Here is a 13,444-nt window from a genome sequence, read left to right as displayed (position 1 = left end):
CTCAGCTTCTGGGCAAGTGTATAATATGTAGCTACCTGGAAAACCTCTTCATGCTTTAATGGAATTAAATGCTCAATACATATCCTATTTGTAGCTTATGAATATAATATATCTATTGCATTGATGCCAGTCTTGAATAGAAATAAAACAATAAAAATCAGACAAGAGAGAGCAGAAACATGTAAACAAAACTTGACTAGTGGAAAAAACACAGATTCAGAGGTTTGGCTAGTCGTATACAATGACAACACCAGAAACTATGACTTGAGCTGACAAAAGTCTATGGGTAAGTGTAAGGTAATAAACATGAGACTAGGCTTTTAGGACTGAGCTTCTCTGTTGATATGTCTCTTTAAAACCTTATAAACATGGCTGTCAGACCATGGGCATGAATTTTACCTTTTAATAGCATGATGCTTCCTTGACAAACATATGCTAAATATTTTTATTAAGGAAGTGGGATCAAAATTTTACAGCTTATACTGACTCAAAAAGAAAAACAGAACAATAACAACAACAACAACAACAATAAAACCCCAAGGGTTTCTAATAGGGAAATGAACAATGTTAGAATAGTTAGCTTTATTTTTTATTTAAGGGTCTGCATGGATGAATGTTTTATCAGTTAATCTACAGTTTTATTGAGGCTTCTTATTTTAATGTTAGAGTATGGTAATGCCAGAATATATAGCAGGTTTTCTCATTAATCTTGATTTTTACTATGCTCACATATTTCACCCCCTGGACAAATATACTGATGATTTTAAGGATGGTTAAGATTTCATGGGATATTTTACTATGACACAAATTCAGAACTATTTTGAGACCTGACTTGCAGAAGACAGAATTATCAGTTAGGTTTAGCTGTGTATAGCTCGGTAACAAACATGGTCCTAAGTATCAGTGTCTTAACAAAAACAAAGTTTATTTCTTATTTAAACAGAGTCTATTGTGTATCCCAACATTACTTCAAATGGGTGCTTTCCTCCATATGATGACTGTGACTCATGATGACTTGATCTCTACCCTTACCATTTCCAGGCCTCCTTCAGGATAGCTTCGGCAAGGAGGAGAGATAGGAGCTTTTATATGCGTTTTTAATAATTCTCATCCCAGAAGAGATAGGCATCACTAACTCACATTTTCCTTCATATGACTCCATTTTCCTTCATAGTGGCTGTGGATTGTTCCAATGGGAAAGAACTAGATATTGGTAAACCATAGTGTAACAGACATTTATATTGTGTCACACAAAGTCCCTCCCTAACTCATCTGACTTTAGAATAATTCATCTCATCCTATGCAACTACAAGGTCTCTGCTTCTGTACCTCCAGCATTACAAGATTGTTCAATCCAACAAAATACAACCAAGGAAGATATTGGTGTCAAAAAGTACTACAAATGAACTTTACGCAATTGGTACTTGGCAAGTAAAGAAAAAAAACGCACAATCAGTTTTGATGTGCTTTTTAAATATGTAATTTGTAAAGATCTCCAGCAGGACAGAACTTCAGTTGGTTACTGGGTAGCTTATTCAACAGTGCATAATTTGTTGGCTAATCTCTACAAGTATTCACCTGGGCTTTTTGCAATCACTTCCTGTCCTAGTTTGCTTTTTTTGCAGTTATAAAGACCATGACCCAAAGCAATATAGGGTAGAAAGGGTTTGTTTTGCTTGTATATCCTGTGACACAGTCAGTTGAGAGAAGCCAAAGCAGGAACTGAAGCAGGTACCATGGAAGGATGCTTGTTACTGGCTTTCTCTCTATGGATTGCTCAGTTTGCAATACAACCCAGGACCATCGGTCCAGGGATGGCACCACATCCAGTGGTCCTGGCACATCCACATAAACCTTTAATAAGGAAAGAGCTCTACAGACTTGCCTAAAGGCTGATCTGGTGGAGGCATTTGCTCAACTGAGATTTCCTATTCCTGGATGACCCTAGTTTATGTTAAGTTGACAAAAAATTTGGCAGCACACTTCCCATGTGAACTACTGCTCCACCAATTTTTGCCTCAGGGTCTTCTATCAGAATAATGTAGGATAAGACAGGTAGTGATGTGTATCACAGACCTTTGCTTTGTAGCATGATTTCATCACGGATACAATGTATTGGAAAGAAGGAAGCTGTTGTTTCAGGCCTTATGCCAGTCATTGGACATGACAGTCATTGCAAAAGCCTCATTGTTTCCTTTTAATTTTTAAAAGGAGTTCTTTGGATTGTCAAATCTCTAGCACCATTTCAAGATGGAATGTCCACAATTATGTGATTATATATTGGTTCTGGTAAGAGGTCTTAAAATAATCTTAGAGATTAATAGTTCTTTGTTATCAAAGAGGAAAGAAGAAAGATTTTTTAATGTTAGCCAAAAGGTTTTCAATTAGATACAAGAAAAACTATTCTTGAGTGTAGAATTATTTTTGATCATTTTAAAGATGAACCTTACTATTACACGTATCTGAAATAATTCCTAATGAGGTGATGAGAATGCTCTACTGATTTGGTTCTTTGTAGCTGTGTGAGTATGGGGAGACTAATTCACTGAAAATTTAGTTAGCCTGAAATGGGCCATATATCCTCCTACATTTATTTATTTATTTATTTATTTATTTATTTATTTATTTATTTATTTATTTATTCTTCTCTCTGATATTACATCCTGACCACAGTTTCCCATCCCTCCACTCCTCCCACATCCCCTACCTTACCTCCCCCCAGATCCACTCCTCTTCCATTTCCCTTCAGAAAAGAGCAACTACCTAGTCTTAGATACTCCTTTTTGATGAAACAAAAGAAAAAAATGTAAGTTAATCAATTCAGACCCAAGACTTGCTTAAAATGATGACATCTAGGGGGCTATCCATGTTTAACTCTGCCAAGTATTAATAAAATTTAGCTAACACCAGGTAAACACTGTGTGCCAGATGTTGGCATAAAAATATGAAATGAATTATTTCATTTAATGTTCCTCAGGATAACTGATGTAAGCACTGTTGCAAAGTATATTTTACTAATGAGGAAATTAAACTCCAGACACATTAAGTTTACATTCCCAAGATCACATACCTATTGAGTTGCATAGCAAGGACTCAAAACAATATGTGTTTGATTTTATTGCTTGAGTATCTAATTTTATTTCTTCACTGTCTTGTCACTGTTGAATAATAATTGATGCTCCCAATACAAACTTTGAGGTCTTTGGTGATATTGTGTTCCCCAAAATATTGTGCACCCTAATAAATTTATGTGGGGTCAGAGAACAGAACAGCCACTAGACACAGAAGCCAGAAAATGGTGGCACACACGCCTTTAATCTTAGCATTCCAGAGGCATAGATCCGCCTGGATCTCTTGAGTTCAAGGCCACACTGGAAAAAAAAAAACTAGGCATGGTGACTCATGCCTTTAATGCCAGGAAGTGTTGGCAGAAAGCAGAAAGGTATATAAGGTGTGAAAACTAGGAACTAGTTGGTTAAGCTTTTAGGCTTTTGAGCAGCACAGTTCAGCTGAGAGCCATCCAGACTGAGGAAATAGGAACAGCTGAGGAATTGACAAGGTGAGGAATTGGCAGGTGAGGAAGCTGTGGCTTGTTCTGTCTCTCTGATCTTCCAGCATTCATCCCAATACCTGGTCCAGGTTTGTTTTTATTAATAAGACCTTCTAAGATTCCTGCTACAGAGGTCCTATGAGAATCTCAACAACTCAGAGAACTAGAACAAGTTACATCCAACCTCACCTTGCCAACTTCTCAGCCGATCCTGTTTCCTCAAACTGGAAGTCTCTGAGTCCTCATCTGAATGGATCTCAGCTGAACTTCTGCTAAAAGCCTAAAAGTTTAAAAAGACTCTAGTTCCTGATCCTCATGCCTGATATACTTTTCTGTTTCCTGCCATCACTTCCTGAGATTAAAGGCATGTGTTTTTCCCAAGTAAGACATGAGATCTCAAGTGCTGGGATTAAAAGTGTGTGCCATCATGCCTGTCTTCTATGTCTATCTAGTGGCTCTTCTCTGACCTCCAGATAAGTTTATTGGGGTGCACAATATATCAACTACATTTCCCCTTTTTTGTTTAAAATACAAAAGTTATAACTAATATAAGAAAAAGCATATACAATAAGTATATACAATTTATATAGTCAATAATCACATTAAAATGTCAAGTCTTTTGCATTTGACAAATTCAGAAAAAATATTCCATTATCTATTATATTTTAGTGAGTCCGAAATGTACCTTATTCACTTTGTATCCTAGCTTGTATTACCAACAGAAAACTATCTTATGATGTCTTTCAAACTTATACACTTTACACCTCTTAGTGAGTTTCTTAACAGGGAAAATTGTTACCACAACTATCTAATCTTCAACTCCCTCAGAGACTAAAGAAGGAAATAATACTACCTAGTAAAACAGGAAGTGCAAACAAGTGACTTCCAAAAAAAAATGTGAGTTTACAGAAACAGGCAGCTGCCTGGACAGTCACCCGAGGTTTTTCTGCACATTGGGGCATCATCTTCGGCCTAGAGGCTTAGCATATCTGACAGATTCATTTATGGAGTAGGATGTACACAAGGCCTATAGCTCGACCTCACATTCGGTGTGAGCATTCTATGTACCAGATAAACTTGAATTCCACCAGTGTCCTGTCATGATTCAGCATTTTAAATTCTGGAAATTGCTGGTGTTTTTGGAATTTGGCATCCCATTCTTCTCAGCTTGTGGGTGGCTTCACCTCCTTTATTAAATGCCAGTCTACCATTGAGAGTTTAGACTCTGTCAACCTAGTTACTCCTTCAAGAATAACTGTTTCAGCTACTGTTCCACTGCACACCAGGAGCTATCAGCCCACTGCCTGCTCAGCTGCCATCAAAGAAGGGGGCACTGTACCTTTTCTGGATTGCAAAGACACTTCAGCAAAGGGGCCATATTGTCCTGGCCTCAGAGGACACCTGTTGCCAAAGGTGCAACCACACTTTTCTTGGCAAGGATCAGTATTCCTTTGTTTTGTGTCCTGTTTGTCCATTTTGATAGCATACTGTCAACAGTTGATGTGAGGGCACTTTGTTGCCCACTAATTAACTTTTGCCACAATGAAAGTTTTAACTCCATATTCAGTTTCTTGCCCAAATGGCTATTTTTACCAAGAAGAAGATAAACTCCATATAGAGTGTCTTTGATGTCCATCTTCATAATTAATATAAGCCTCTGTGTGTTTACTTTGGGGATGCAAGTGGGCAAGATTTGTCTTGACTACTGGCGAGCAAGGACTCAGGAAAACTTCTGACTATATGTGGCATACCAATGTGGGGCTCTCTAATTTTCATAAGGCCTTAAAGAGTTTAAAAAGGGCTTCTAAACACACAATAACAGAGCCAAAAAACAGCTTTCTACTTCATGTCTCATGTGGGTCAAGACATGGAAACACCAAGGTACAGAGACGCTGTAGCATGCAGACTTGAGCTACAGTGTGGCAGGTTCACAGTGTATGGGCTTCAGTGCAGCATGGCAGATTCCTGCCACTGTAAACAAGCCATGCAGCATGGTGCATGGTAGATTTAGCTTTTGCTAGGACAGAAAAAAAAAAAGGTTTCTGGGATATATGCTGCTTTAATGGAGGCATAGACCCATTGTTTCCGAGAATTGGTGGTACACATGGCTCCCAGAGCTGGCAGAAAAACATACCACTGCCATGCTGACAAGCTGAGGTGGGTGGAGTCAGCAGCCAAGACTTCAGCTTCAGTACTAGCCACTGCAGTTTAAAGTAATAGATTCATAATAAAACAGATTCAGATAAAATAAACCTCTAAATGGTTAAACACATACACACACACACACACACACACACACACACACACACACATATATATATATATATATATATATATATATATATATATATATATTTAAGTTATCTTGACTTTAAAATTTATGTCTAAGGATATGTTGCTTTGGAAAAGAGGTTCTGCTTCTGTTTCCACAGGAAGCAAGAGACTATGGATTTGTTCCAGGTTAAGATGGCTCAGATTTGATCAAGCCAGACTTCCTGAACTTTAACAGATGGTAACTATCAACAAAATTTATAGTCAGTCTTTCCAGGACTTGACCATTATCTCAAATTTTCTCAGGATCCCCATAAGATTACCAGCACCCCCTATCAGCAGGAAGTAGCCTAGAACACTAAGCTCACATTCCCAAAAAATGGATTATGGACGTTTGTCTTTATTTAGGTTGTTGGTTACAAATTGTTATTGATCATAGTCAATCTCTTACTAAAAGAAGAAAGAGGGATATGATATAGATATATAGGATATAGATATGATAGGATAAAAGGGTAGATTATTGAATCTACTTATAAAGAACAATAACTTGCTTAAAATATTTTACCTTGCTACAAAGTTTACTTTATTGATATAAATTTAAAGTTAATTTTGTTATACTGTATGTATATTTCTACTCTTATTTAAGGTATTGTTTGTGTAGCTCATTTAAAATTATAATATATAATTAAGAAATATGGATTAATAATTAGCCATCCATGATAATCAAACTTGTAGTCATATTAGGTATGTTTTCGAGGTCAAGCAGAGATATATTTTAGATACACAGGTCATCTTCAAACACTTCAAAGACCTACATTTATAATGGTTTAAGAACTTTGACTTTCTGGACATTGAGACATGTCTGCTCCTGGCAGCACCAGTCTACTTCAGAGAAGATAATGGGCACTGAAGAAAAACTCATTATGGAATTTGCTTTCTTTGTGGCAAAAGTTAGCCCCTGGGCAAAAAAGTACCTTTGCGTCAACTGAGTGACAGTGTGTTGTATAAATTGACATGCAGGACCGGTAGAAATGTGACCACTGAACTTTGCAAGGTGAGATGGTCCTTCAGGTTCCTGCTTCACAGAAGAAATTGCAAGACATTCTACAGGACACACAGAAAATGTTACTGAGAGACTAGACCTATGGGCTGAAGATGGATGCCCCAACATTGTAGAGGAATTTTGGATAACTGTCCAGGTAGCCAGCTGTCTCTGTCATTTCCAGAATTTTGGAAGTTGCTTACAATGCTCTTCTTGTTTACTTAGGTAATATTATATCCTATTGGGGTCTTTGATGTAGTTGAAGACTAGATAGTTATAATTTTCCTTGGTTATGATAAAAGATAAATTAGATATGAAACTTTAGACTCACAAATATAGGATAGAATATTTTCTTTTATTTTGCCAAATACAAATAGACTAGATATTATAACTGTAATTCTTGCTTGATAATTGTTTTGTTATATGTAATTTTACTATGTTAAAGTTAAAACCTTCCTTTTTGATTAGACAGAAAAGGGTAAGTGCTGTGGGATATTGTTCTGTATGCTGTGAATGTGTGTTACACTGATTGATTGATAAATAAAATGCTGATTGGCCAGTAGCCAGGCAGGAAATATAGGCAGGATAAGCAGATAAGGAGAATTCTGGGAATAGGAAGGCTTAGTCAGGAGTCACCAGCCAGACATAGAGGAAGCAAGATGACAAGGCAGAACTGAGAAAAGGTACCAAGCCACATGGCTAAACATAAATGAGAATTATAGGTGAATTTAAGTGTAAGAACTACTCAGCAATAAGCCCAGCTAATGGCTGAGCAGTTATAAATAATATTACGCTTCTGAGTTATTATTTTATAAGTGGGCCACAGGACTATAGGGGCCTGGAGGGACTGGAGAATCCTTCCAACTACACAGTTGTCTGAGGAAATAATGGATGGATGAGGTTCATGGGAAGCAGATCTTCATTGTGGGCTCACATAGAGGTCGGGCAATGTAGAAACAACATTTTAAACAAATTACTTCTAAAGGAAGTGTGGATATCTTATTAGGTTGGAAATAGGATTATCATTTACGCCTTTGTTTTAATGATTAAAACAAAAACTTTGTATTTGAGCCTATCTAGAGTCCAGCTTAGATATCTGGTTGAGAGGTTTGTACAAATTCTTTGAAAGTACAAATGTCCTTACATAAATATTACTGAGAGCTGTTGTGATTGCTGATAAGAACAAATTCCCTCTCTTTTGGCATACATGCATGAGGATAGACTAAGACTTTGGTGGAATGGTACATATTCCTGCAAATTTTAAATACCATCCCCCTTTACAAGGGTTTTGAGTTAGAAGCAAAGAATAAAGCAAAAATTGGCCAAGACAGAATTTTGTCTTCCATGGCTAGTAAATGCAGATCCTTTTATCTTTTTATTTTCAATTTACATTTAAATGGAGAAACCCCTTAGTGTTCATGGAGGTGATGGGGAAAATAGTATCTGCATCATGAATAATAAACATCAGGGGAAATGCCATTTTTTTAACCCACTAGCACATTTTGTTGCTATGCCAACAGAACGCAAAGTGATTTCTTAAAGGGAAACCTGACAATTTGTTGGAGATAAAAGTGATTTTCATTAAACATAATATATTTATATGTAATCTTAGATTCATAGAAAAATACATTGAAAAAGATGTAGATTCCTTCTGATTTTTTAGTAGAATTAATTATGAGAAGAGTCATGCTGAGGGGAGTAAGTAGAAGCATCAATAGGGAACTTTTCCTCTTAAAATACAGGACATAGCCATTACTAAGCTTATCTGGTGTGGACTCAGAAATTGTCACCAAGAGGCATAGATTCTTTGAGTTCACAGAGATTTGAACAGGTTGTGTTTTAAAATTATCACTACACATATTATTTTTCAAATTGAGTCCATGTTAATTATTTTTAAACATTAAATGTGACTTGAACTCAACTAAAAGCTAAAAATTTCCATCCTCCAAGGTAACACTTGCCTATCTCTTAAAGAAGACAGTGCTGAGACATTGTTATGAAACATAGCATTTCATAATCTGTGCATGTATGAGAAAGAATTTCTAAATGTTTGAAAGAATATATCCTATTGACTTCTCTGAGATCAGGTGGCATTCAGATGTTTGATTTTATTAGTATCATCTTCAAATTTCCTATTGGGAAGTTCCTGCTTCCAGACTCAAGTAAGATGTTGGTAGCCTGTAGCAAGTATGACTACTTTATTATGACATTCTTTTATGTGGAACCTGGAAGTATTTTTACCATCCTTCTCAACATGGTGCTTCTCTATGCAGTCAGCAACCACAATATATTGTTTGGAACTGACACAAGAGAAGAAAACAATCTGCTAACTCTGTGTGATGTTGTAGAAACAACTACCACCACTGTAGCTCCTGGGTTTGAGAATTCAAAAAAGAAACTGAAGTTTTCCCTCTCATATTATAGCTTATTCTCATGTTTTTTCTATGCAAAACTTATTTTTTATATGTAATGTCACAGATTTTAGTTCTTAGTTGTCTCAGGAATTTTAATTCTCTCCCCAAATGTATATTAAAGAGGCATGCCAAATGACAGTTATGGAGGAGCTTTCATCAGCACTATAATGTATACATGTTCCCAAGGTGGTCATGGCACTAGACTGGTAAAGGGTCCTCATTAGAGAGGGGAGTGAAAGGAGGGTAGAAAGGCAGATCCAAGACACATGGTCCTCAGGCAAGTGATGAGCTTTCTTTCTCAACCTGTAGAGGTTCCTGGACTTCAGAGGATATGGCAAAAAGAATGCAGGAAGACATTTTTAATTTTAATTTTTGATTTTTGAGAATTAATTAATTTTATTTAAAATATAATTACATCATTTCTCCCACCCTTCCTTCCTCTAGTCTCTCCCAAGTCCTCTTCCTCCAACTCCTTCTGTGTGCCTCCCATTTCCATATTAACAACCTCTTTTATTTTTATTATTATTACATATATATATATATATATATATATATATATATATATATATGTATGTAATAAGGTAAAGCATGGGAGGCCTTTCCTTGTATTTATATTCTTGTATTTCCTTCAGGTTTTTTTCCAGTTTATTGTACAAGTCTTTTACTTCTTTGGTTGGATTTATTCTAAGATATTGTTGAAGCTATCATGAATTCAATTATTTCCCTGATTTTTTCTTGAGAGAGTGATCATTTATGCATAGAAAATACACAGTGTTTTATGTTCATTTTTCATCCAGAAGCTGAGTATTATCAGTTTTTGGACTTTTCTGGGTCTTTAGTGGTTTTATGTATAGAATCATGTCATCTGCAAGTATGTATACTTTGACTTCTTCCTTTACCATTTGTATCTCCTGTATCACCTCTTGTCTTATTGCTCCAGCTAGCACTGAACCAGAAGGGAGAGGAGTAGACATCCTTGTATTCTTGCTGATGGTAGTGGAAATGCTTTAAGTTTTTCTCTGTTTAGCAAGATGTTTCTTTGAGCTTGTTGTATATTATATATCATGTTGAGATAAATCTTCTCAACCCCTAGAGTCTCTAGCACTTTAAAATAAAGGGAGGCTAGATATTGTCTCTAATTAATAGCTAGTGATGCATCTGAAAGTCTTGGAAAAACACCCCCCCCCAAACAAAAGGTGGTTGGGAATAAATAATCAAAACCAGGGCTAAAATTAATTAAATAAAAAAGCAATAAAAAATTAAACAAAGAGCTAGTTCTTTGAAAAGATTTACAAGATTGACAAACCTTTGGCCAAATTAGCAAAAAGAAAGAGGAGATTAAAATGAATAAAATTGGCGTTGAAAGGAGAAACATTATAGCATACACTGAGGAAATTCAGATTACTATGTAGGCATATTTACTATATTTCAGCAAAATGGAAAATCTGAAAGAAACTGATGAATTTCTAGATATATATGCCACAGCAAAACTAAATCAAATTGAAATAAATAATTCAAACAGATCCATAACATCCAATGAGATAGAAGCAATAATTGTCTTTAAAAAGCCCAGGGCTAGATGGAATCAGCATCAAATTCTGCCAGACCTTCAGAGAACTAACACCTATATTTCTCCAATTATTCTAGAAAATAAAAATAAAATAATATTTCCAAATTATTTTTCTGAACTCAGTATTAATATGTTATCAAAACCAGAAAAAGACTCCACAACAATAGCAAAAAGTATATAGGCCAATATCTGATGAAAAGAGATGCAAAGTTTCTCAATAAAATGCTTACAAATTGCATTTGAGGAAATATTAATATGACCCACCATAATCAAGACTGCTTTATCACAAAAATGTAAGTATAGGTCAGTATACATAAATTAACAAATGCAATCTGCTACATAAAAAGACTCAAGGACAAAAAGCACATGGTCATCTCATTAGGTACACAAAAGGAGTTTGTCAAAATCTAGGGAGATATTGTTGTATTTGTTTTAGAGTTTTTTGTTGACCTGTTACACATAGCCAAATTGAGAAGCACTGAGGGTTTTCCTTTGATGGTCTACCAAAGAAACCCATTATCTTAGGCTTACATGGAGGTTTCTACTTCTTTACTAGACAAAAAAGAAAACATAATGCTGTCTCAACAAACCAATCTGTATATATTCTACTGGAAAGGAATAATACATAAAACCTGTGTGTTTACTCTTACACATTAGTAATTTTTAAAATGAATACTTGTCCTTTTTGGAGAACTAAAACAACAAAAATTTCTATGAGTTTCATATGTATATAAAGAGCCATCCTTTTCTGTACTGTTAAAAAAAAACCAGTAAGGTGTTATGACCTTGCCAACTACAGTTCAAGTTCTTGCTGTTAAATGTAGGATGCTTCACATACCATTCCCAAATATTAGCTTTAGCAACAAATGAATTATTAAATGTCAAATTGTTATTTCCTGTGACAGTTTCCAAATGGACTGTATCTACACTAACAAGTACTGAAATGTGCCTCCAGCCACCTCACAGCTGTGGAAGAAATGGATTGCAACTCCAGTGGACTCATTTTACCTGGCAGGCTAGCACTGGAAGGCTCACCCATCTGTCAACACACATTTTTCTTTCAATCTCCTTGAGTCCTTTCTTGAATTGTTTCTTGTTTAAGGAGAAAACGAAGAGCTATTCAAAGCAGAGGCTTTTTATAAGGACATCTCAAGTACATTTCCCCATAGTTTTTCTATAGGGTGATCCTGGTGTCAACTAAATCAATGTCTCTCTTAAGTTGCTACCATTCTCTTTCCTATTTTTGCATACCACAAAATAAGCACATTGAAAAATAATAGGCTTATGTAGATGAATTTCTAAATAGTCTTATTAAATAAGAAACACAGAGCCAAATACAGAGGTAATAGCTGAAGTGATCAGAGCGAATAGCCACGACTAGCCTTAGCTTACCACCAGCAGTAGGTTCCACAGAGAGCTTCTTCCTGTCTAAGCTTTGTTTTTATTGTTTTCTTGTTCTGCCTTCTCATTGGCTCTTAGCCCAGCCACCTCACATTCCTTGTCACTGCCTGTCTATATAGACCTCCAGGTCTCCATGTTTGGTACTGGGACTAAAGTGTGTGTCACCATGCTTGGCTGTGTCCTTGACCACACAGAGACTCTGCCTGCCATGTGATCAGATTAAGGGCATGGGCTCTGACTTCTGTTTATGGCTATGACCTCTGATCTCCAGGCAAACTTTATTAACATACAAATAAAATATCACATTTCAGTTCAAATGAAATATCACCACAGGATTTCTATTTACGTTAATCATAAACTGAACATCATACAGTATTTCCCAGTAAGGAAAAATCAATTAGAAAATACTAAGTGTACATTCTCTTTGTTCTTTACATAAGAGGATAATGTATTTTATTAGAGTAAGTAAAATTATTTTTGGTATGTGTTGATAAGATTAGACATAGGTCTTTCTTCTAGAAAAATGTGACATTATCTCTTATTCATGTTTTCAAATGGTATGATAAATATTGATATCTTATGTAACACACACAAATGGTTGTTGAATCTACCCTTGCTACTAAGGACAATCCAGAATGCAACTGTCAATTATTTCCTGTTATAAATATTAAGTATGTACAGTCTTTATATACAGACATACTTGCATTCTGATGATTGAAATATGTTCTCCTTAATGTACTCTTCTGTGGTGATATTTTATTTGTGCACCCTAATAAAGCTTATCTGAAGATCAGAGGAAAAAGCCAGCCACTATATTAAACATAGAAGTCAGACAACAGTAGCACATGCCTTTAATCCTATCATTTGGGAGACGAGTTCAAGGCCACGCTGGGAACAGAGCCAGGTGTGGTTGCACATGCCTTTAATCCAAGCACTAACCATGGAGGTCTGGAGGTCTGTATAGACAGACAGGAAGAGAGGTAGCTGGGCAGAGTGAGGAAGTGAGATGGCAGGGACATAAAGGCATATACGTGTGGGTATACAGGAAGAGCTCTCTCTTTGGCTGAGGATTTCTAGTAGTAAGAATGTGGCTGGCTTCTTTCTGCTTCCCTGATCTCTCAGTTTTTACCTCAATATCTGGCTCTGTTTTTTATTTTATTTTATTAATACGACTGTTTAGCAATTCGTCATACACT

This window comes from Peromyscus eremicus, chromosome X (genome assembly GCF_949786415.1).
Source record: "Peromyscus eremicus chromosome X, PerEre_H2_v1, whole genome shotgun sequence".
NCBI classification, from domain to species: Eukaryota; Metazoa; Chordata; class Mammalia; order Rodentia; family Cricetidae; genus Peromyscus; species Peromyscus eremicus.
Note: the sequence above shows the minus strand (reverse complement) of the source record.